Source organism: Gopherus flavomarginatus, chromosome 1 (genome assembly GCF_025201925.1).
Source record: "Gopherus flavomarginatus isolate rGopFla2 chromosome 1, rGopFla2.mat.asm, whole genome shotgun sequence".
Lineage (NCBI taxonomy): Eukaryota > Metazoa > Chordata > Testudines > Testudinidae > Gopherus > Gopherus flavomarginatus.
In genome coordinates this window covers 125,905,899-125,930,575 of record NC_066617.1, presented here as the reverse complement: position 1 = coordinate 125,930,575, position 24,677 = coordinate 125,905,899, and the positions used below count along the sequence as shown (strand labels likewise).

Genomic DNA, 24,677 nt, shown 5'->3' with positions numbered 1-24,677 from the left:
AAAGGCATCGTAAGAAAGGCAATGCATGGAAGAAGGAAGTCTCAGAACCTGATTGTACAAGGCAAAGCAGCAAGAATGACTAAAGTATAGAGACTGTAAAAATTGCTTACTGAGAAGACCATTTTTCAAATGTCCTCAGCCCAGGATGGCCATTTGCTGCTTTGAACTTATTTAATAACATTAAGCAAGAACACTTAACTATCTAAAAGAAGGATCAGTGGCATAAATCAGACATCATTTCACATATTTCAGGATCAAAGCTGTAAAACAAAATGATTTGTGAAGATGTCTGAACAGCTTTAATATATCATAGTCCCTTTTGAAGGATACTTAGGCATATTAGTTGACCAAATGATGATTTCTTTGAGTAGTTGCAGCCAAAAAAGAAAAGAAAATTGAAACTTTTCATTCATGAACTGCCTTTGCCTATAACCTTGATTTATGTATAACACCAAACCAAATAGATATACAGCACTGTGAGATCGAATTATGAAAATTAAAACCAGGAGAGTGAATGGATTTCTTTCAAATGACCATGGCTAGCTGAGTGGGTCAGCACAGCAATAGTATGGTCAGTGGTTGATGCAGGGTAATATTAAACATGGGCTCAGCGTGCAAAGTTTGTGATGGGGAATGATCTGTAGTTTTGTTTGGCTCATTAAAAAGATAAGGGCCAGTGGTAATGCTTGGCTACGGATTTGAATTCTTCCCAAAGCTCATTATGGTTTGGATCTGGGATTTTGGTTCAGCCTCATCTGTAGCTGCAAATAAGGCTGCAGTCATATCATACCCTGATTCCAGCTATGATCTGAGACTTTACATTTCTAGGGCAGGAGCGGGAAAATGGCTTGGATTTTACAGACTGGTAAAGTAGAATCGCAAATTACTTTAAAAAAATCCATTCCTTTTTATTAGCTTTGAAAATGTAAACTAAATAAGACTCTGGGACTGAAAGTTTGTTTGTAATTCTTCCCAGATATCAACGATTATCTAGACATTCAGAGAGGTCTAGGAAAAAAAAACAACCACCCATAGCCATAGGTTCTTTGATTTCTGGGGAGAACCCAGTTCACAACATTGCCCTCATGGTGATCACTGAGGACACTAGGACTGCTACAAACCCCTTACTAGCTGCTGGCTGTGTTACTCTGAGCTAGTGCCTCTGGTGGGCAGTTAGTATTACCTATGGTCACACTGAGGGGCAACTCAATACTGTGGAAGGTGACATCGGTGTAGTTTCGGAACTTTCCAAACTATGGTCTGTGGGGAGATGGCTGATCACATGATGCAGTAAAAAAGAATGGGAAGGAGACAAGATCATTCAGTTTCTGTAAATTATGGGAACCATTATCCTCAAGGCTTAGTAGGAAGACTGGGCATTTAGCAATAGACGTGGTCAGACTTACTGTGCCCAAGAGATGATTAACACACAAAACACAATCTTCTGATTTTAAATGTCAGATCCCAATTCCATGCCCCCTGCCTATTCACACCCACTACCCTACAAACATGAATGTTTAATGTTTTATAAAAAGCCTTTTTCTCTGACAGAGTGATTTAAATGAACTGGTTTAGAGTTGCTGCTCTAATTCCTAATGTAAAATTGTCCACATCCTACAGAAAATCATCACCACAATTAGCATTAGGTGGTCTCAGCAAAGAGGCTAAAGACTGAGTGGTCCCCAAAGAGGTCAGTAGACTAGCATACACTAACATTAACTTAAACAACCAACCATGCCTGCAAAAAAAATCAATACCCTCGAGAAGAACATCATTAATTCTAAACTACAGCAAACTAAAAGTTTGTTTTAAATTTTAATTACTGATATTAAACTTATCATTTTATCATTTAGATTAAGTGTTGTTTTCCCAGGTTCTTATAACAGCAACTATGACTATCATATCTGAGATTTTTTAACATATCTGGTTCAGTTAGGTGGATTTCACAAATTCCCAGGCTTCTGGGAAAGGTGAGGGCATACAAATTCTGAGCAGAGATTCCATGAAGTTAAAGACGTATAGACTTTCACTGAATCTGGTTTATTATCTTCTGTAATATTTAGCAGCTAGTATTAATGTAAAATCTTTTAGAAAAATCTTTACCAGCAAAAAAGGAATATGTAACATTGGTTGTTTCTATGGATTTTAATTGATTTTTAATCTGCGGATTGTAGACTATAAATATATGCTCAAATCACACACAAATGCAAGTCAATAAGAAGTTTTATTACCATGCTTTCAGAGAATTATAGCAATGATTGAAGGACTCTGAAGCACACACAGGCCCACAGTCTGAATGGTTTCTCTTCTCTCCACAGGTTGTTTGAACACTGTTTCTATAAGGGCCCAATTCAGACAGAATTTACATTTGACTTCCGCACCACGGAAGACTGGCATGGCTGCAAAAACAGTGTTAACATAATTTTTTGTCAAATAGGGCCCTAATTCACCGCAAAGGCGGCCAATAAAAGTTCTTGTGAACAGCACACTCATTCTATAAATCATTTCACAGAGTAACAGAAATGTTTTTGAAACAGATTATCCTTCTCCCCCCGGAAGCAAGAGGGAAGGAAGGGGTTGTGTGAATAAAGTCTATGACGGCCCACTTCTTTTCATTTCTTTAAATGAAGTAGTGTTTATAGTTTTACACACAAACACTTCCCAAAATCCACATGCACGCATGTTTTTCTTTATATCCATTGTCTTTCTAGCCAACTGATCACACTATGTGTGCAATGGAAAATTGAAACATCTGAGTTTCTCTTTGCAGCTGCTCCCTCATTTCTTTCACCTTTCTGTACACCCCCGGTTTCTGTCTGTCATTTGAAGAGAAATTGACAAATAAATTGACAAATAAATCAATTACGAGAGAGCGAGAGAGAGAGAGAGACTAGGAACATAATAAATACCCTGCTTTAATGTGAATCCAGGAAGCAAAATGCAGAGTGTCAGGAGGGGAAGTAGCAGGAGGACTTCTTTGCAGTCCCCATCTCTTTATCTTCTCTATTCATGATGTGGTAATTGATGAAGGGCTTGCAGCACCCAGGATCATTGCACCATCAAAAGCCTAGAGATTTTGGACAAATACTTGAAGTCCTCAGAACAATCCTCTCAAGCCTCATTCTCAGGCCAAACCCTTGGGATTAGATATTTATGCTGCTCACCCTGAAGAAGATAATTAATAAAAACTATGGGGCTGATCCTCTGCTGGTGTAGACTGCCATAGCTCCAATGACTGGAAGAAAATTGACATTCTTTGGGCTGTCATCATCAAAATACTGCCCATTTTCTGCCATTTGATCACCTAGTTATAAACTGATTATCAGAAAAGGGTATGCATATGTTCAAAAATAAAAATGAGCCTCATCTACAGTTTTCTTAGTGAAACTGCAAATAACCATACTTTATTTCCAGGGGTTTGGGATAATCTTTTTCTGCTCATTTGTTTGCATAAAAAATGGGAACCCACGCACTGCAGTTCAAAACTAATACCAGCTCAACACAAGAGAAAGAGGAAATGGCAAAAAATGGTAATGAGATCTTACATTTATACCCGATATAGGACCTGTCATTTTGAAGGACCGTTGACAGTTTTACAATATACTATATACACCCCCGCCACACACCTCCAAATCACTTCACTTTCCCTTGCTGAAATACAGCCCCTTCTGAGGTGCAATACAGCATATAGTTAACAGAATACTGCACCAGTATGATTTTTATTTTTTAGGGCAATAAGTAAATAATACCTTATCCAACTGAAACTGCAGAAGAAACTTAGGTAAGCAGAATAAGAACTACTCAGGTTGGAATTTTACCAGGATACCTTTTCTGTCAAAAATGTTGAGGGTTATTTAGTGAAAGAAGCGCATTTTTATATATCATACAAAAGACCTTCACCATTAGAGTGCATCTTAGCACCATGTTAGGACATGTTAGAATTCAGTGAAGCACTTAAGTGCATTTCTAATGGTAAGTACAAGAGTAATCCACTGAAGTCAATGGGATTCTTCCTTATATGCTTAAAGTTATGTGCCGAAGTATCTTGCTGAGTCAGGGCCAAAGGCCATGTATGATTCAATGTTCTTGAAGCTAATGAACTTCAACAATCATTGGTAAAAACCTTTAGTCAGTACTTTATGGAATCGTCAACAACCATTCCTACAGCAACATCACTTGCAGTGCTCTCAAGCAAAAAAAGAAAACAAAGAATAAAAGAAATCTACAGAACTCCTGGAATGAACCACGAAAGACACCTAATATTGGAGCTGACTGAAAAATGAATAATAATAATAATAATAATAAAATAATAATAATAATAATCAATTTGCACTATAGTAACATCTAAAGGCCCCAGCTGAGTTCAGGGCCTCATCACACTGTGCTCAGTCTGTACATAAAGTAAGAGACAGTCTCCATCCTGTCCTAATTGCAAATAATATATGTTCAGAATTTAGCCTTTTCTGGAATAAAAATTTATTCTGATTTCTCTGAGTATTTTGTTATTGATGCCTATCTGATGAATAGTTCCACCAAACAAATTTCAGAATGTGTGCTCTTGGAAAACTGTTCACTCTGGCTTACTATGTGTGTGGTATGATTGGTCACCAAAGTCACATGATATTGTTTCTGATCCATGATTTTATACAACGCACATTCAAAAGGAAAATAGTAATGGCAGTTGTGACAGATTTTTCAGGTAAATGAGAGAGTGCTAGAAGTCATTAAACTTTTAAGGTTCATGGTCTTTTTTATGAATACCTGGAAGCTCCCCAAATCCTCATAAATGATTAACTTGATGTCATAAATAACAGCAAATTAAACTCATGAACTTTAATTACAAAAATACTTGCTGATTACTTTCTGTGTTATTTGATCATCTCAAGTTGACATCCTGAGAGACCCAGGCTTTTATTACAATATAAAACGAGTGTGGCAAGGTCATCAATCTTTTTTTCTGTTCTGACTACAAAATAAATGCTTAAAATCACTAGTCACTGGCTCATAAACCAAACAATTGAAATAATGAATTCAAATATGCTAATAGGATACACTGGCCCACTGTTAATTATTTAATCCATAGCTACATAATATTGTACTGAATTATTTTTTCCCCTTTTTACCTCTGCTAGGAACTGACAAGTATAAATTTCAACACAGTCATTTGGAAAATTGCCAATATTTTAAAGAACTTTTCTTTTCTTTCTCCCAAGACACTATTTAAGAGAAATCACTATTTTAATTATGGCGGTTCATCTGTCCTTGATGGGAAGGATGAGGGAGGCAGAAATTGGCCACTTATAGAAATAAATTCTACTGGGCCTTAGGTCTTACTGACCGATGGCCTCATGCACTGAAACACATACACAATTATAAATAAAAAACTATAACACCTTCCCAAAAAGACAGAGCTTATTCTCCATCAAACAAGATGTGCTTGAAGCAAGTGTGACTTGTAGTGGAGATGGAAAAAAATGACTTTTGAAATGTATGATGAGCACCTGCTCTTCCATATTGTCTGTTCCAAGCAAGACTTCTTTTCTCTGATTATGCCAAAGGCATTTGACAGAAAGATATTCCTGATTGCTCTTTATGTAATACCCACAACTGACTTGCATTAAGCTTACCGTTTGTATTTCTATATTGTGTTGTTATGATGATGAAGCACTGTAATAAGAATTAAATTTAAATAGTAATAATGTATGTTATAGGATTTGTTAAATCATATATGTTGTGACAAAGTTCCTCCTCTACCTTGGTGGATCCTGCACTTATTGGCAGATTTGCTCACCTCAGTGATCTTCCCCTCTGGTGGAACCCACAGTCTGGGTCAACTCCTCCTGTGTCTGATCAGGAGTTGCAAGGTTTGGGGGGAACCCGGGCCCACCCTCTACTCCAGGTTCCAGCCCAGGGCCCTGTGGATTGCAGCTGTCTACAGTGCCTCCTGTAATAGCTGCGCAACAGCTACAACTCCCTGGGCTACTTCCCCATGGCCTCCTCCAAACACCTTCTTTATCCTCACCACAGGACCTTCCTCCTGGTGTCTGATAATGCTTGTACTCCTTAGTCCTCCAGCAGCACACCCTCTCACTCTCAGCACCTTGCGCCTCTTGCTCCCAGCTCCTCACAGGCCCACCACAAACTGGAGTGAGCTCCTTTTTAAACCCAGGTGCCCTGATTAGCCTGCCTTGATTGACTGCAGGTGTTCTAATCAGCCTGTCTGGTTGGTTCTAGCAGGTTCCTGATTACTCTAGTGCAGCCCCTGCTCTGGTCACTCAGGGAACAGAAAACTATTTATCCAGTGACCAGTATATTTGCCCTCTACCAGACTCCTGTACTCCACTAGTCTGGGTCTGTCACAATATATACACACATACACACTTTACTATATATATAGATATAGATATAGGCAAAATTATCACAACAAAGTTACATTATTAGTTGCAAAGAGACTACTTACACATGTATAGGATATATATTTCAGATTATTCTACGCTATATGTGAAGTTATAGAAAGGATGTTCCAAACTTTATTAGGTGTAAAAATGTCTTCTTATAAAACAAGGAAAAATTGTTTAGATTAATACAAATATATTGTTTGTTGACTGTTTTGGACAAGCAAGACCCAAGCATGTGAAAAATAGCAATTTGGGTAGGGTATAATTTTAAACTTGCTATAGTGCTCTTGGTGGCTGTGAAATCTCAGGGATGTCATTCAAAGTACTTGAAAGCTCCACCCAAGCGCACACACATACAAACAGAACAAGGAGCCCTGGCATGGTTCTCGTTGATGATGTGCAGGACTGAGAATCAGAAGTTCTGTTACTGGCTCTGTCAGTGATAACCTGTGAAGCCTTCAACAAGTGACTAACTCTCCTCCGTATCCCAGTTTCCCTATCTGTAAAAGGAATATTCTAGCAATTACTCACCTTTGAGATCTATGGATGAAAGTCCTATATAAAGTACTAAGTAACCCCTACATAATTTTAGCCTTTATCCTTCAGTGAGTGCCACATGGATGGATCTTTCCAACCATGAGTTCAAAGGGCTCTACATAGACACAAGAATGCCCAGATGGAACAGCAGAATCCAGGCTTGTAAACCAGCATGCAGGTTCACCAGATGAGGAAGGAAAAAAAAATATCACAATTACAGGTCTCTTTACATCCCTTTCCTCAGTGCTTGCTTTATTTCCAGAAACAACATTCAAACCAGAAAAATTTGACTCAAACTGCTGGGTAATAATCATTTAAGGGCTTTCCAGTTTCAGACAGTTGGGAGGAGAGAAAACACATCCTTTCCATATGGAGGCCTCCTCTGTACCAGCCTTCCTCCCCCCCGCCCCGCCTTTTAGAAACCCACCCAGATCAGGCATGTTATAGGGAGGACCCCTTTTATGTGCTAGAGCACATTTACCCCTTGTCACAGAGTCTTTGTTACAATCTACACCACATAGACTTTCTAAATCAATCACTGTGTTCACCAGTAAAGTCCCTACCAAACAAGTCTTTACGTTGAGATGGTTACTGCAGCATTGTTTTACCAATTAAAATATGCTTTAAAGTTTTACAACTTATCTTCTGAAATACATTAGGGGTCCACCCCTTCTGCCCTCACTCCCTCCAGACACACAATTTCCTGAAAACAGGAGAGAAAGTGAGTTGAGTAACTTGGAACAGAAACTGTTGCAGCAGATTGTGCTGGGCAGAAACAACAATAGTCTGTCTAGGGAAGATTGGTGCCAAGGGTTCTACTAAAATTAGAAAATGGGAGACAGTATCTTGGCTCCTGTCTCTTGTTGGAGACAAAACTTCAGCTCTCCCTGCAGTTAAGTGATAGCAGTTTGATTTCTGCCTGCCCGTTCCACTATGCTACTCTAGTTTCAACAAAGTACTTTGGCTCATCAGGCAGTAAGGGTGACACCTTTTAGTAGTAACCTGATACAATAGCTTAAGTCAATGGTTCTCAAACTTCTTTTGCTGGGTCCCCCTTTGAAAATACTTCAGGTTGTAATGACTTCCCTTCCGAACTGTGACAACCAGCCCCCTATATCCTGCCACCCTTACTTCTGTGCTGCTGCTGGTGGTGGCGCTGCCTTCAGAGCTGGATGCCCAGCCAGCAGCCACCGCTCTCCGGCCACCCAGCTCTAAAGGCAGCACAGAAGTAAGAGTGGCAATACTACAACCTCCCTACAAAAGGCTTGCAACCACCTGGGATCCCCAGTTTGAGAAACGCTGGCTTAAATGACCGCAGCTGAAATTCTTAGGGTATGGCTTTAGGGCAAAAGGATGACCTACTTGAAAAATAGAGAAAAACAAAAATAAATCTAGGAACAATACTTCTTGAAAATGGGTCAAAACTTCACAAGACTCAACAAAATTGAACCTTTCACAGTAAAATTCAGTGTGAAAGAAGACACATTAATAATGCACAAAGATACACTTATATCTACTCCTGGGGGAAATCTGCACCAAAAAAAAAATCTGCAAATATCTGCATATTTTATTTGTCAAATTAACATGATAGAATCATGTCAGTTTCAATTATTTTGGTAATTTATTTCAAAATATCTGTCAGCAAGTTTGTCTGTAACAATACAGACCAAAAAACCCCAAAACACATTCTGATAATTTTTGTTGACAAATAGATTCCTTACTAGGCATATTAATACAGAAGTTTTAGTAATCCATTTAAATTACAATATAGAAGTTTATTTCCTGCACCTGTCAAAAGCAGTGCAAAGGCTTCGGAGTGTCACAGGTAATGGAGGAGGTGAGGGAGAGGGAAGGACCCTGAAATGACCCTGGAGGGTTGTTGGGGAGAGAAGTATGGAACAGTTTTTTTGTAGGGGGAGAGTCAGGATTGTTAGGGAGTTGGGGAGCTTCCCCCATGCAGACCCTGGCTGATCCCAAGCCTCTTCCATTCAGTCAGGCACATCTGCCCCTGTCCCTGCACCCCTTATCCTGATGGGTCCCTGCAGCCTCCTTCCCCATCCCCATGTGTCCTTGTAGCCCCCTACCCCCGTCCCCAGATGGCCATGCACCCCCACTTCCATTCGGTCTCTGGCTCAGTGCTGTCACCCCAGTAGCTCCTGAGCCCAAGCCCCTGTCTGTCCTCCCCTACTAGCCATTCTGAACCCCATTCTGTGACCCCCCTCAATAGCCCCGCATGCCCCACTCTGTCCTCAGCTGGCTCCACAGGCCAGGTGTTATGATGAACAACTTCTTCTGGGGAAATTTTGTGCTACTGCGCGCACACAGAATTTTTTCCTCCACAGAAAATACACAATGCCCCAGAAGCACTGCAGTTCCAGCTTTTGCCCACCAGAGGCTGCTGTGGCACAAGAACAGCCTGCTTCATTCATGCTGTTGCCTGTTCTGGCAGCACAGTGGTCACTGGTGGGAGAAGGGTAGAACTGCAGCACGTGTGGGGCAGAATGTATTTTCTGTGGAACAAAATAAAATTCTGCAGGACATATGAATTCTGTGCATGTGCAGTGGTGCAGGATTCGCCCAGGTGTATATATCACTCCTTCAAACAGAGAATCTCAAAGTAGTCTTATACATCTTATTTAAACCTCACAATACTCCTCAGACATACATATGAGTTATTATGCTCTTTTTTTGTAGAACCTATTTATTCTCATCTCGTATCTATCTAAGGTACCTATATGCCCCCCATTTCCATACTTAGTGCCTCATAATCTTTAATGTAGTTATCCTCACAACATGCCTGTGAAGCAAGTAAGTGCTATTATCCCTATTTTACAAATGGGGAACTGAGCCACAGAGAGACTAAGTGACTTGCCCAAGGTTACAAAGGAAGTTTGTGGTAGAGCAGGGAATTGCATTTGGGTCTTCCAAATCCCAGGCTAGCACCGTAACCATTCAATCACTTTTCCTTTTGATGCTTTCTTGCATTCCAGATATTATGCAGTGTCCTGTAGTTATCTGAAACAAATGCGGACCCTGCAACTGAATACGTACAGGTGAATCCCTGAGCTTGTTCTATGATCAGTGTAAGTGCTCAATGCAGGGACCTTGGTTTATATGTATTTTGTAAATCTCCATGTCCACTACTCACACCTCACTGCTATCACTAGTATAATGTTATTAATAATTGTTATTAATACATATATTTTATAACAAATGAATGAAGGTGAGGATTTTCAAAGATGTGTAAGAAAATGAGGCATCCAACCCAGTGAAATTAAATGGCAGTTACTCCTCTTAGGGTCCTTCGAAATTCCCAGTTGAAGTGATTGTTGAAGTGATTTTACCATTGTCAGACAGTGAGAGTCTGTGGAAGAGGCAGTGACAGAACACAGGGACCACAGCTCTCAGTCCCCTGTTGTAACTGCTAGGCTTTACTTCCACTCCTATTAAAGTTTCATAATAGATAATTATGCTCTTTGATACAACAGAGAAATCCAGAACTAAACGTCTGGAACGTTGTGATCTTTCTTTGCTCAGGGCATGAATACATGTAACAAAATGTCCAAGTTCAAGGTCGGAGAATTTACTTTAGTTCAAGGTCGAAGAACTTACTTTCTGAAGAAAATCAAGCTTAGCATTTGCTTTCCTTTTCCTCTCTGGCATTGTTTAAATTCCTTAAAATAAACAATTATGTGGTAATTTGGAAGTTTTGCACAGTATGAGCAGCGCTGAAACCACAAACGGGAAATAAAAGCTAACTTTTTATTTAGGTTTTTTTTTTTAAATAAAAGCTTTTGATAAAATAAGACACCTCAGCTTTTTCTCAGTTACATCTTGGTGAAGACACGGACTATTTGGCTCTATTTACCCTTTCTCTTTAAAGTTCCCACATTGTTGTGGTTTACTACCAACAAACATTTTTAAAGAATGGCTTTTTTATTAAAGCTGAAATGTGGCGTGTTTACACAAAACGAAAAATAAAAAGATGCTCTTTACCCCACTGTTTTAAGCTAGGCTCATAAATCAAGCCTGCAGTTTATGAAACTATCTATTAGATTGTTTTATTACCATAAAAATACTGGGAAATAAAACACTTGTTCACAAAAATATGTAGCATACAAACCATGTTTAAATGTTTATTTGGGTCCAATTTACCCTTATTTTTGACAGAAATGAAAATAAAACAGCATTTTAGGCTCCTGAAAATGACAATATCATGTTATCTAGGTAAGTAATCAAACTCATTATTGAAATTCTGATAGCATTTCCGTTACTGGTAAAGGAAAATTACCTGTAATGCATAGTTTAAATAATTACTTTTAAACAAAAGCTTCTTTTCCACATTGCTTATTTATCTTTCGAGACCAACTCAGCAGGGCTATGTATTTTATTAAAATTGCCTTCAGACTGCTAATGGTGGGGTGTCTGTTAGCACAGGAGAAGTGATGGCAGTTTGACTCCTATTCCTAATATTGGGAGTCAGTCCAGACACTTAAGAGCCAGAACTCTGCTGTGCATTTGACTATGTTATCAACACTTTACTTGCTAATGATACTGGTGACAGCATTTCAGTATGATGGGTCAGATTTAAACTGGAAAGCTTATAATTGTGCTTACAATAAAAAAATACTTGAAATCCCTTTTATTGGAGCTTGAGTGTGTACTGAGCCTTATGACTAGGAATTATTTTGCAAGCCCTTGCACAATATTCTCCTTTTTCTCTCTCTCTCAACCCTGAATAAATGGGCCTATGGGAGCAGCTGATATTCCATATACCATATGAGGAAATGGTGTTAGCTACTCTATGGTGAGTTTGTGTGGCAGATAACCAGCAGATAGCGGTCTTCAAATACTTGAAAGGTTGCCACAAAAAAGATGGAGAAAAGTTGTTCTCTCTTGCCACAGAGAACAGTACAAGAGGCAATGGGTTTAAACTACAGCATGGCAGATTTAGATTAAATCTCGGGGAAAACTTCCTAACTGTAAGAACAGTAGGACAATGGAACAGACTGCCCAGGGAGGTTGTGGAAGCTCATTCACTGGAGGTTTTCAAAAAGAGGCTGGACAGCCATTTGTCTTGGCTAGTTTAGATACAATATATTGGCAGGGGGTTAGAATAGAGGACATCGGCCTTCGCTCCAACCCTATGAATCATCCAGATAACTTTCTGGTGGATCTTGTTTCCCTCAGGGGAAGCCACACTAAAAATGCACTGTGAGCTAACAGTGCTAAGCAGTAAAAGTCCTTCTTCAGGGGAAGTTGTACAACAACTGTGCCACACACCTGGATCCAAAAAGTCCTCAGCGTAATCCCATATTCAGTATGCAGGAATAAGAGCATCAAATTATTTTTGGCCACTAATGTGTATAACCATCCCATCATGAATGTCAAATATGTGTTCTCTCTTTCTCAAATATATGTTTAACATCTCATAAAAAAGCATTTAGAATATTCAAGAATAAAAAAAGATTTTTCACGAGTACCAATATGAGGCAAGCGCTATGAATGCTTTCTATGTTTTAGAACTGAAGAGAAGCTGTTTGATTTGGTCCATAAGGTGGTCCCTTCCCCACATTAAATAGCCAGCTTATGCCCTTCAGAGAGAGAGATGCAATGATGAAGATGCCAGAGTAGTGTCACAGGTCTTTGCGTGAGGCCCCGGAGATGAAGAAAGAATGCTCGGTTCATCACATATACCCAATACCTTAGTGAAAATTTGCAGTTTCAGAGAGATCACTGGCGATTTTTTAAAATTTGATTTATCTTTTTTTCATGAAAAAAGTTAAAATAAATATGAATTTTTTTACACCATTTGTGACCCACCTGATTTTCATAGGTACTATGGCGCCCAAAACACCCCCTCAGCCTTCGTGGGAGTTTTGTGTGTTCACTACCTCTGAAAATCAGCTCAAAGGTGCATTGCTTAAAGGTGTGCATTTGCTCCTCGAACCTTCTGTTGACTATAAAGTGTAGAAATGGAACATTTGCAGATTTGGTATATAACCAGCTTTTTAAAATGTGGGTGGTATTAGGAAGATGACAAAATGTAGCTCTTGACTCGTCTTTTTCTAAACATCAGGTTTTCCCCTTCCAGGAGAAGAATTCCTTTATTCTTTGACCAAAATAATGGGAAAAGACATACAAGAAGTCAACAGACATATTTAAGCTGGAAAGCCAAAAAAAGGGCAAACTTTTTCAGAAATTCAGGTAAATTCTGCTCTGTTTTCCCAAAGGGCAAGACTACACAGAGTTCAGTTTGACCAGCTCTACAAAAGTTGGTTAGAATTCTTGATCCAACAGACAAGGACTGGAAGAAGAGACTAGAATTCCCACAGGGAGGTATGAATGAAATGCTTGAGCTACTGACAGCTGAATCAATTACCTCCATTAGCTGATTTTCAGACAGAAAATCATGCTCCTACCAAGGAGGATAGCTGTGTGCAAGAAGTAGATTAAGAAATACAAGAAGGTTTTTAGACATCACTTGTCTGTGGTGGGGGCAGCACAGGAATAGACTGATCTTCAGCATGGATTTGTCAGATGCTTTAAAAAAAAATCGGAAGGACTATTAACAAGCGTGAAGGATCATCCGGAAAGCAAGCTAAGATTTGCTAGTGGGGAAATGGTCAGGAACAGTCTGATCTTAACTTCAAAAGGAAAAAACAAGCTATGCTTGTATACAATTAGCTCACTGACAATCCTGATGGGGAATGAGCTTGTCAGCAATTGAAATACAATTTCAAAAGATAAGGAATAGTTGTTCTGCATCACTTTTAATGTTATGCCATTTCTCTCCTATCATACAATACTCTCCCTGCCACCTTTATACCTCTGTCATCTCTCACCCTTCCCTAAGATTTTTTTTTCCCCAGAAATATTTAACATTTGAATGGTTGTCTATTCTGCTCTTATATTTCATACAGCTGAATGACCATCACAAACTTTACACTGATTGACAGTTTTTAGACAATAGGATGCCTAACAAGCAGGGGCATTCCCAAAAGCTAAGGCTTGTCTACACAGAAAGTTACTGGGCAGCAAACCTAAATGTGAGTCTCACACCAGCTTGTCAAGCAGTAACACCCTGTGTGAACCCTGCTACAGCACAGTGAAAGTCCCAGAGTGTCGCTTTCCTGCCTAGCAAGCTGGTATGCTATAGATTCACACCTAGCTTGCCATGCAATAGCTTGCCTTGTAGACAAGCCTTATGTCTTCCAACATGGTAGTGGACTGCATTCTTTTTATTGTACTGAAATTTTTACAGAGACTAAACACAAGAGAAATTAAAGCCCTGTATGCAAATTAAAAGACACAACTCTAAATATTCAGGATGCTATAGGATGCTCACACCTGCACACCAAAACACATGAAAATGTTGTGAGCTTGCAGATTACCAGTCTAGAAGTTGTTTTCACATTGAGAACTTGATGGAAGGGAAGTAATATTCCTCCTAATCCTTCTCCCACTACCATCACACACAATATAGACCCACATTTTCAGGATCACAGAAAATACATCTGTAATGCACAATGGGATCACACTGGCCTGAGAGAAGAATTTGTCTGAGTACATTAGTATTTACCAAACTAGAAGTCAAACCTCACCCAACACGCACTCTCGTTCTATTTATCTTACATTCACATCACAAAACTAATGCATGTGGTTCATCAGTCATGCAGCTCAAAAGAGAGCTGAGGCTGGAATAGCAATGTATTCTGCAGGCCAGGACAGAGGTGCCTCAACGCAGCTACACGAGGAAAGCTTGTGCAACCATACCCAGCTAATGCTGATGCTATTCGTCCCTTGTTTTCATCAGTTCAATAACAAAATTATAAGGGAGAAAAAGCCATAAAAATGCATGTCTTATTTGGGAAAGGTTAGAAAACATGTTTGTTTAATGACTTTAAGAGGAACCTCCCGACCTACGCAGAAAAAACAAAAAATCTTTCAGTCTTTGTCTGGCTGATGAAAAAGAAATACAGCCAATTTCAGCCACAGGGTTCAAATTCCCTGTGGTGTCATCTCCTTTCTTCTGTCATTAAAAATAAAACCGCCATCTCTTCTTAACGCCACAAAGAAAAGAATGTGAAATTGAACTACAGGTGTATAAATATAAATGGTATATATTTGACTGTAGCTCTTCTCCGCTCTTCAAACATCACCTGTCTTGGCTTAGGCTGTAAGCACTTTGGAGCGGGGATTGTCTCTTCATATGTTTGTAAAGTGTACATGAGGCCCAATTCTGACTATGGCCCTTGAGCACTATGGTAATATAAATATTCAATGATAATTAAAATTCAAGATTGAAAAAAAGAAATTCCCCATTGTAAAAACAATTGTGTGGAGGGGCAAGTTTATGGTCACAAAGGAAAATCCGAAAAGCTATTTTATAAGTATTTTTGAGTGTGGAAGGTAGTCTGATCAAAGGCTGTAGAAACAGGCAGCTCAAGATTTTTCTACAGCTTGACAGTTCTTAGCAGACATCTAAACTGAAATTACACAGAAATTATGAACCAATACCAAATGTATGACCCAACACACATTGACAGATAACGTTGACCTGGTATGAAATGATGCCTGATGACAGTAGGTGATTTTGAAATTTCAAGCTTCCTAGGAATCATTTCCAAATTTAAATGAGTAAATACAAATGCATCACCTACATATAACTTGTATAAGGGTATTCTTAAAGACAAACAAACAATCTTTAAACACTGAAATACAAAAGTTCCAGCACTGAACATTTTGCAGTTGGAAAACTATTTCTACAGTTCTGTAGCTACTTGACTTCAGACAGCTTAGTATTTTATTTTGTTTGTATTGTTGGGTTTTATTGTTACAGTTGATGACCAAAACTATTTCTGATTAGGAAATTATTTATTTCTCTATCAACAAAGAACTTTCCTTGAACTTTGGGATAGAACCAAGTTGGCTTTATGTGCCTTTGAAATCTCAGTCATGGAAGTTGTTTATTATTTCTATAATGGTCGTGCCTATGAACCCCAAAGAAAGATCAGAGCACCATTGCGCTAGGCCCAGCATGGACAAGAAACAAAAATTCAGCCCCTGCACCAAACAGCTTACAATCTATATTTCTGACAGGACACAACAGGTGGACACTAATGGATCTCCAAATGTGATAACATTAAATTTTAGTGCTAGCCTGCATCTCATGGATGTCTGCACATAAAACATGTTTTTACAAGTTTGTTGGGTGGGAAAGCAATCAGGAATTCCTGTTGTCACAATATGCTATGAAGAAGACATTTCAGCATCTTATTCCATATCCTATGATAGCCCATATCAGGTATTCCTAGATCAGAAACTTTGCACCCTGTTTATATATAAAGTACTGTCTTTTAAATCAGGGCCAAATCCTGCAGACCTTACACAGACAAAACTTAAGCCTGCTTTGTCTGAGTAAGGACTAAGAAAAAAAAGCACAGGACATGTATAATAGGCAGGAGTGTTAACACTACCTATTTATTAAGATTGCCCAGCACAACCATTTATAAGACCCTACTTCAGTTGCTTATAATTTTGTCAAACTTTAAGCATGGGAGGAGAGAGGGATTTTCCATGGTGAGTGTCTGCTTCTTCTTGAAATTATTTTGCAAAATTTCAGCCAAAAGTTCAGTCGTTTTTGAGAGCTAGACTAGTAGGAAACATTGTTCTGTCTCGGTTAAAAAATTCTTGAGATCTTTTCTTTGAGAAGCTCTATAGCTCCCATTCTTTGGAGCATAAACTCAAAATTTGGCAAAGGGAGATAGGAGTGGGCTTCTTTTGAAAATCAGGGTTGTGTCTTTTGTAATCTATGAAAATCCACCCAAATCTGAGGAAGTTATAAGCCTCTGGAAAAAAAATTATAGTTCGCACTTGCACAGGCAACCCTAATTCTGGTATTTCCTAACTTCTGAGAGCTTGCCTTCACAACCTTATGAATGTTTTTTTTTTAACATAGTTTTTTGTGTGCAATATAAAGATAAGTGCTGTATCATGAGTATATGGTTTGTCTCCTCCACATTAGTTAAAAAACATGTAGAACAGGACAAGAGACTATTGCAGTGAACTATAGAAATCATACAAGGAACTTGTTAAAACAAAATGTAAACAGCAAGCCAATTACCCACACAACATAGATAAGATATTTGAACTATGCCTCAGTCTGGGAATCGCCATTCTATCAACCTGAGTTAACTTAAATGTCCCTTATTACCACAGTACTTGAGCACCTCACAATCTTTAACGTGTAATACAAACACACATACCCCTTGAGGTAAGGAAATACTACTACATCTCCCCCTTTTTTTTTAAACAGATGAGAAACTGAGCCACAGAGTAAGAGTATGTCTACAGTACAAGGACTGCAGCTACACTGTTGCAGTGTAGACACTTGCTATAGTAACTGAAAAGATTTTTCCGACACTGCAGTAAATCCACCGCTTGAAGATTGTTAGCTAGGTTGATTGAATTCTTCCCTCAGCCTAGCAGTTGCTACACCTGGGTGTAGGTTGGCTTAACCGTGTGTCTCGGGGGGTTAATTTTTCAAACCAGTGAGAGACATAGCTAGGTCAATCTAAGTTTTAGGTTAAGATCAGGCCTAAGTAACTTGCCTAAGATCAAACAGAATTCTGGAACAGGGAATTAAATAAACTTCAATCTCAGGCCTTCCAGGCTAGTGCCCTAACCATTGGTACATCCTTCCTCTCGTTCAAGAGTCAGCACTCCAAAAACAGGTACTCAGAAAGCAGGAAAAGCTTTGTTGTTATACAAGTCTTACCTGCTGGGTCTCCCACGTTAAACGCCACCACTCCTTCTGTTCTTTATATTTTTGTCTGTTTGCAAAACTGGAAGGGAAAAAAAGAAGAAAATGTGTCAAATTACAATTGCACCATGAAAACAAGACAAAATTCCCTGCATGCTCCTAGTGCCCCATGTTTTAAAGAAACTACCTAAGGAGAGCAGGCCTATACAAAATAGTATGAAAAAGCTCCTTGCCTACACAAGCGCACCCATCATTACTACCAAAGAGGAACTGTACTAGCAGTAACACCACAGAGAATTTATTTTTGCAAAAGCCACATGTACACAAGACGTCAGAGCAGGGGGGTTCTGGAAGATGGGGAGAGAACGTCATGATCCTAAGAGACAGACAGAAACAGAGAAAAACACACGGTTAGCCTGGGTAACATCACACTTTTCATACTGCAAATCACCCATCAATTGTGAGGATCTATATGTATCTGGAGCCTGATCCAAATCCCAAGGAAATGAATGGGGCTCTTTCCACTCACTTCAAAAGAAATTGGATCAGGCCATTAACTAAGTTATATCTAAGGATGAAGCACACAATGTGCAAGAGATCTTCAGTGCAAATGGGAGGGGAAACTGAAAAGAACTAGTTCTGAGTAGAATGTACAAAGAAAATATAGCAAGTAGGACCTCAATTCATCAAGGTGCTTCAGCATGTGTGGAACTTAAAGCACATAGATAGTCCCCACTGGGGCATAGTTACAGATGTACATGTGAACCTTGCTGAATCAGGGTCTAAATGGAAAAAAATTGACCTGATACAAAATCAACTGAAGTCAATGTAAAGACTCAGTGATTTTAATGGAGTTTGGATTATACCCAAAGAGGTAGGGGAGAGAGGTAAAGTAGGACAGAGAAAGAGGAAGAAAGAGCAAAAAAAAAAAAAAAAAAAAAAAAAAAAAATCCAAGTAGTACAAAAAGAGATGGGAAAACTAGAAGCAAAGGGCCATTCTACTCTTAGACTGATGTAAATCCAGAATGACTCTATTGAAGTCAATGCAGTAACTCTGGATCTACATCAGTGCAACTCAGAATAGAATCAAAGAGCACAAACTAATTCCAGAGAGAAACCAAGCAGTATTGAGTATTTCAGCACTGGGAGGCAGTCGGATACTACAATGCTGGGGGCTGTGTAAGTGAACTGATTAAATGATTGGTCAATTAGTAGAAGGTATATCCACTAGTTGGAGATAGCAGGGAGCTTTAAATCAAGACTATCAATTTACTGTTTGTATTTGCTGAACACAATTATTTATAAAATATATGTTTTACTGAATTATCAGTAATAAAAATTCCCTCCTAAGTATGCTCAAATTAATTCTAATAATATTTCTTGAAAGATCTAGAAACACCACAGACTTCATGACTTTCATATTCTTTCACAGTCTTTTTTTTTTCTCTGTTCCTGTTTGAGATTTACAGATGATATGAAACCATGAAAGGGTTAAACCCAGAGACACATGTACCAAAATCCATGTGCTGTTTTTCTTGGATGAACAATTGAGGCTTTCTTTACAACTTCACTGGTAGGCACATCATGAGTTTTGTATATGACAGTGTGAAAGTACTAGTTTCTTTTCAACACAGTTTCACGCTTTCATAAACAGAGACTAAAGTTTTGTAGAAGTACTTTCACTAAGGCACAGTCACTGTTAACATCACATTGCCCAAGTTTTAAATAAAAAAATGGAGTAAAAATTAAAGATCTGTATCTGGCTAATCTGTTACTTTTTTTTCCTGCAGCTTTCACACTTCACTAAAGTCCTAAACTCTAGAATTTTGGATTATTCATAAAGTATTTGTTTTTATTAAAGAATGGCTCCATCCTGTCTCCCTCTTCACTGTATTTCCACTACAGAATTCCATCATTTCCAATCCTGCCCTCATCAGTGCCAATTATCTGACCCTCTAAAACATACTGGCCACATACGTATGTGTATGCTGCGTCCCCCTATTGTAGCTAGCCAATAGAGAGATAGTATAAGGCAATTACTACTACCCACCTCAACGGTGATCTACTTTAGCTTACATAATAGTGATCTGTGTTTATTTAAATGAAAGACTAGGGTTCTAGGCCCAGTTCCCAAGGGATGTCTGTGATTGATCTAATAATGGTGTTCTGAGGACAGCTCAAAGGTTCCTTATCTCTCCTACTAAACTCATTAAAAGCACTAAATAAAAAAAAGAGTGTTAAAAAAACCAAGAGGAGCATTATAAAAATGGAATCCTTTTAACAAAGTCCCTTTAAAAGAAGATACTGGTTTTCTTCTAGAGAAGAAACAGGGCTTATTTAGATGTTTTGAAAGGCAAAAGGTTCCACCCAACCCCTTTCAAATGTAAGCAGAATTTAATGTGAATATCAGGGAACATTTCCCAACACTATTAGCCTCTGGAAGTCTGCAACGGGAAGTGGCACAGTCCCACGTGGAAGGTACATGCATGTTTCATATTTCTATTTGATAGTTATAGAACTGTGTCAAATAGTATAAAACGTTAAATACTATATTATAAATGTCTGTAATGTAAAATTCATCTATACCTCACGTCACTGAAATGTTACCATATCATTTTTAAAGTATATGAAAAAAATGCCACTTACATAGCATTAGCATGTAAATTATGCACATTTTCATTGCAAGAGGGGTGGATTCCAAAACAGGGACAATGGGCTGAGTTTTATGATCCTGAGAATAGTAGAAAGTTCCAGTAGGATGTTTATCAACATGTACCTGTACAATACTTGTTTGAGATATCAGGCTGGAAAATCCTATGAGAACAAGTGTATATCACCTGTCTCTACTGAAGGTTACAGATTCTGTATGTAGGATGTGCCATCCCTGGATCTCAAAGTGCCTTACATACAGTAATGAATTAAGCCTCACTATGCCCTTGTAGAAGAGGTGATCCCAAGGATCTTTTCTGAAGTTTTTTGTAAAGCAATAAGTCAGAAACTTTGATGAAGGAGCTACATTAAAGCGCTGTTTCTCTTTTCTTTACTCAAAAATCTGTGACTAGCTGATTTTAAATCACAATGCAAGATGACAAATGTCATGCAAACACTCAAAGAGACTAAAGCATTTAGGACCAAATTTCTCTAATACAACATCTGTCATGCCAAGTGACGCATCTCTCTCTCTCTCTCTCTCTCTCTCTCTCTCTCACACACACACACACACACACACACACACACACAGCCCTCCCAGCACTCTTGATGGTGGTCCAACTAACACACTTCCAAGTGCCCTACAACTCCATGCAGCATGGTCAGAATCTTAGTTTCCTTGTGCATATACTGTTACATGCTAGATTCTGTGCTAGATACTCAAAAACACTCCAGCCTGCTATTTACAAAGGATAATAAGGTGTACCCTACATAAGATCACTACTCCTCAACGCCCCAAGACACCTTGCCCCAGGCCAGAAGTGCCTGTGAACAGAAAGTGCAGAATTTTACCCCTATGTTGTAGTACACTTACTCTGATGCCTATCATTTTTTGCACATGAAAATGCTTAGATATTACTTCTGGGGACATTCTGCACCAAAAAATTAAAAATTATGCATGAAAAAATTCAAAATTCTGTGCCAAAAAATTCAAAATTCTGTGCATATTTTAAAATTCTGCAAAATTCTGCAAATTTTATTTGTCAAAATAACACTATATAATAATGTTAGTTTCAATTATTTTAGTATTTTATTTCAAAATACCTGTCAGCAAGTATGTCTGTAACAATACAGACATGCACAAATTTCCCCAGGAGTAGAGAGTTAAAGAAACCACTATGACAACCCAGGTACTGTTTCTCTACCCCCTTCGCCCTCCCAGAGCCCAGCCGGTGGAGGGGGCGGAAAGACTGTCACAACCCCTCCCCAACAAGCCCAGCCAATAAATCTGAAACTCCTCCCCTCAGAGCCCAGGGATCCAGAGGGAGAAACAGCCTGATTCTTGGTCCCAGGCTTGCATGGAGTTTCCTGCATGCTGGGAACTGCAGCTGCCAGGAATCCTCTAGCTCCCTCTCCCTCCCCTCAGCAGGGTCTTCTGTGCCCGAACAGGGCTTTGCTAGCTCCAGTGACCCCCTAGTGGCAGCTAGCAGCACTGCAGCCCGTATCTGTGGGGGAAAGGAAATTCTGCATGTACAATGTTAATTTCTGCAAAATTCTGCATTGTGCAGTGGTGCAGAATTCCCCTAGGAGTAAGATATGGATGCACAAACTGTACTTACATGAGCAAGCCGCAGTACTTACAAATACAGTTGTTCAGAAACCATGCCTCAAGCCCCTACAATTCATGAGATTGGCTTAAAAATCATGAGATTATATATATAAAAGTTGGAGGCTCTTTTTATTGACCTTCTGGTCTCTTTAGGGTTCATGTTTTCAAGATTTTCTCTACAACCACGAGAGCTAGACTTACTTTTTAATGTAAGTTGAGCTTGTCATATCAAATGATTCCAGTAGTCTGGGCCTTTAGGAAAAACACCAGATATTCCAAGACTCATGATAAAAGAGAGAGCTGTCAACACTAGCACATTTTCCCCAATCCCAGTTAACCATTTCCATTGCTCATTACAATGAGAGGATTTGTAATGTGCAATGGAAGCATTCATTTAAGTGCCAATGTTCTGTTGGTAAGACAGTACTTTAGTAACAGTTAGAGAGCCTTTCTTAAACTGAACGCTGAGATTCTCACATACTCACACCACTCAAGGAGCTGGGGCTTTAAGCGGAACACTAACAATCATTAGTCTCAACATAAAATCATGAGAGTTGACAACACTGAAAATGGGAAGTTAAGGGGCTGATTTCCTTGGTAAATCTAGCTTGCATCTCCACAACCAAATTTTCCCATGTGCAAAGCCAGACATCCAATAGTAAGTTCAGTAAAACTTAGAAGCACAATATTAGACACTCATATTAGAAGCCATGTGCAGTCACTTCTAAAAATCTGGCCTTTTCTTTCCTTACCTAACAACCACTTCACATTTGAGGAAGATTTTGTTTATGCAGAAATATTTTTTTTCCATCTGAGCCAATCTTATATCAGTAATTACATCAAATACTGAAATACCAGGGGATAAACATGACTTTTGGGTGTGGCTTACATTATCTTCGTAATAAGTCTTTTTTTTAATTTGAACCCTGTCTCACTCGTGCTGGAACTGAGGTGGCCCACTTTTTAACAAAAGAAACATAAGCGCATAATTCATGTCCCCTGCAGATTTTTGTCCCCTACACAGTAATAGATTCTGCCAGGGAGGCACTGCAGTTACACCTTTTGCTCACCAGGGGCTGCTGTGATGCAAGAAGAGAGGGCTGCTGGTTCACTGCAGGAGCAGCCAGCTATGGAGAGGGAGGGGGCACTTTGGCCTTGCCCACCCTTCTACAAAGATTCTGCACTCTTCCTCTGTCTTGAAATAGGAGTGACACACACTCTCTCTCTGTCTCTTTCTGTGGATCGAAGACAGAGAAAATGTGTGAGAGCAGTAATAGTCTTTTAGGTCACCCTAACAAGTTTAGGAGCATAAACTCAGTTAAAAAAATCCCTCCCCCATAAAAAAAAATTATCCTAGTTATGTGAACCAATGTCTGCCAAATTAAAGTAATGTCATAAGGATGGGCTCTTTTGTGGTATTTTGATACTTCTGCTTCTGATCCAGCTTGGAACCAAGAAGAGGAAAAATGAGAGAAGATGAAACAAATAGTTGAAAATGAAAATGATTTATATTTTAAACACTGAAAAAGATTCAGCTTAAATTTTGGATGGAGATTCAAAGAAGATGGAAGAGTGTTTAGTTTTTATTTTATCAGGACCAAATTGCCCATCCCTTGTTCTTCTGACTTTCTGTCCAAGTCTTTCAAATATCTAATTGTTTCCAGACCAAGTCACCCATTGGATGATGACACATATGCTTGCAACTTATCAGCTGTTTCATGGAGGAAATGAAAAAGAAAACATGACATAAATATAATGCAACTAAGTCTTCTTTGAAAGCAAAAAGTTTCTCTTGTGTGCATACCTCTGAACTGCCTGTCCTCGAGAGGCCTGAATCAAAACCCCAGATATGAATAGCCCCAAATTTGGAGGAAGTTCAGCTCCCCATAATGGAACAAGTCAAAATATAAACCCACCTCAAACAATGCTGGAAATACAACACAATTCTTGATCTGAAATGCTCTGCTGGGTCTTAGCTCTGCAGTACACTGATACAAAACTCCAAAGCTGAACGTGCCTGAAATCCAGATTCAAATTTGGGGACTTAGATCTAACTTTGATGTTTAGTCAGCTCAGCTTTTACTCTCTCATATTTTAGTTATCTTATTGTACGATTCAAAGAATAGGCATTTTTTAAAAAACTGAGCCACTGATTACAGAGTTTAATCAACAACAAGAAAAAAAAACTGCTGTCAGCTTTTAGAAGTGGCTACGGAGGAGTTGTATACATTTTGGGGGTTGGTGAGAGCACAAAATATTATTATAAAAGTAGGACCTTGTCTATATGGGCAAGTTATACTGGTTTAAATAGGTTTAAAACCCAACTTCAGTTAACACCAGTGCAAACACTCTTATTTCAGTTTAGCTTAAACCTGTTCACAACCAACTTAAGCTAACCTGGAAAAAAAACAACCACGCAAACCAAAACATGACAGTGTCCACACAGGAGTTTGCAGCTGTTTAACTAAATCAGTTCAAATTTACCCCTTAGGTTAATCCAGGCAACTTTCTCGTATAAACCAGAAATAGAAAACAGATAATGCTAAACTATGCAGGGTGAAAGATTCTTCACTCAGCTTTGACTGAGAATATGAACATTCATACGTAGTAACATTAGTTAGAAATTGGATCCAAACACTGTGGATCAGACGTAAATCCCACAATGCTGAAGGGAATTATAGTATTGGCTTCTGGTTCACCACATTACAGAAGCAAGCAG

The 24,677-nt window shown here is 38.9% G+C and overlaps 1 protein-coding gene across 4 annotated transcripts in view; it reads right to left on the bottom strand.

The window, feature by feature from the left end:
- SOX5 (SRY-box transcription factor 5) overlaps positions 1-24,677 on the bottom strand; it is an 857,385-nt gene that overhangs the window by 551,696 nt on the left and 281,012 nt on the right. For all 4 annotated transcript variants that reach the window (XM_050968476.1, XM_050968460.1, XM_050968468.1 and 1 more), the window contains one exon: positions 17,716-17,782. The gene's annotated coding sequence lies outside the window, so the exon portion shown is untranslated. The remainder of the gene's footprint in view (positions 1-17,715; positions 17,783-24,677) is intronic.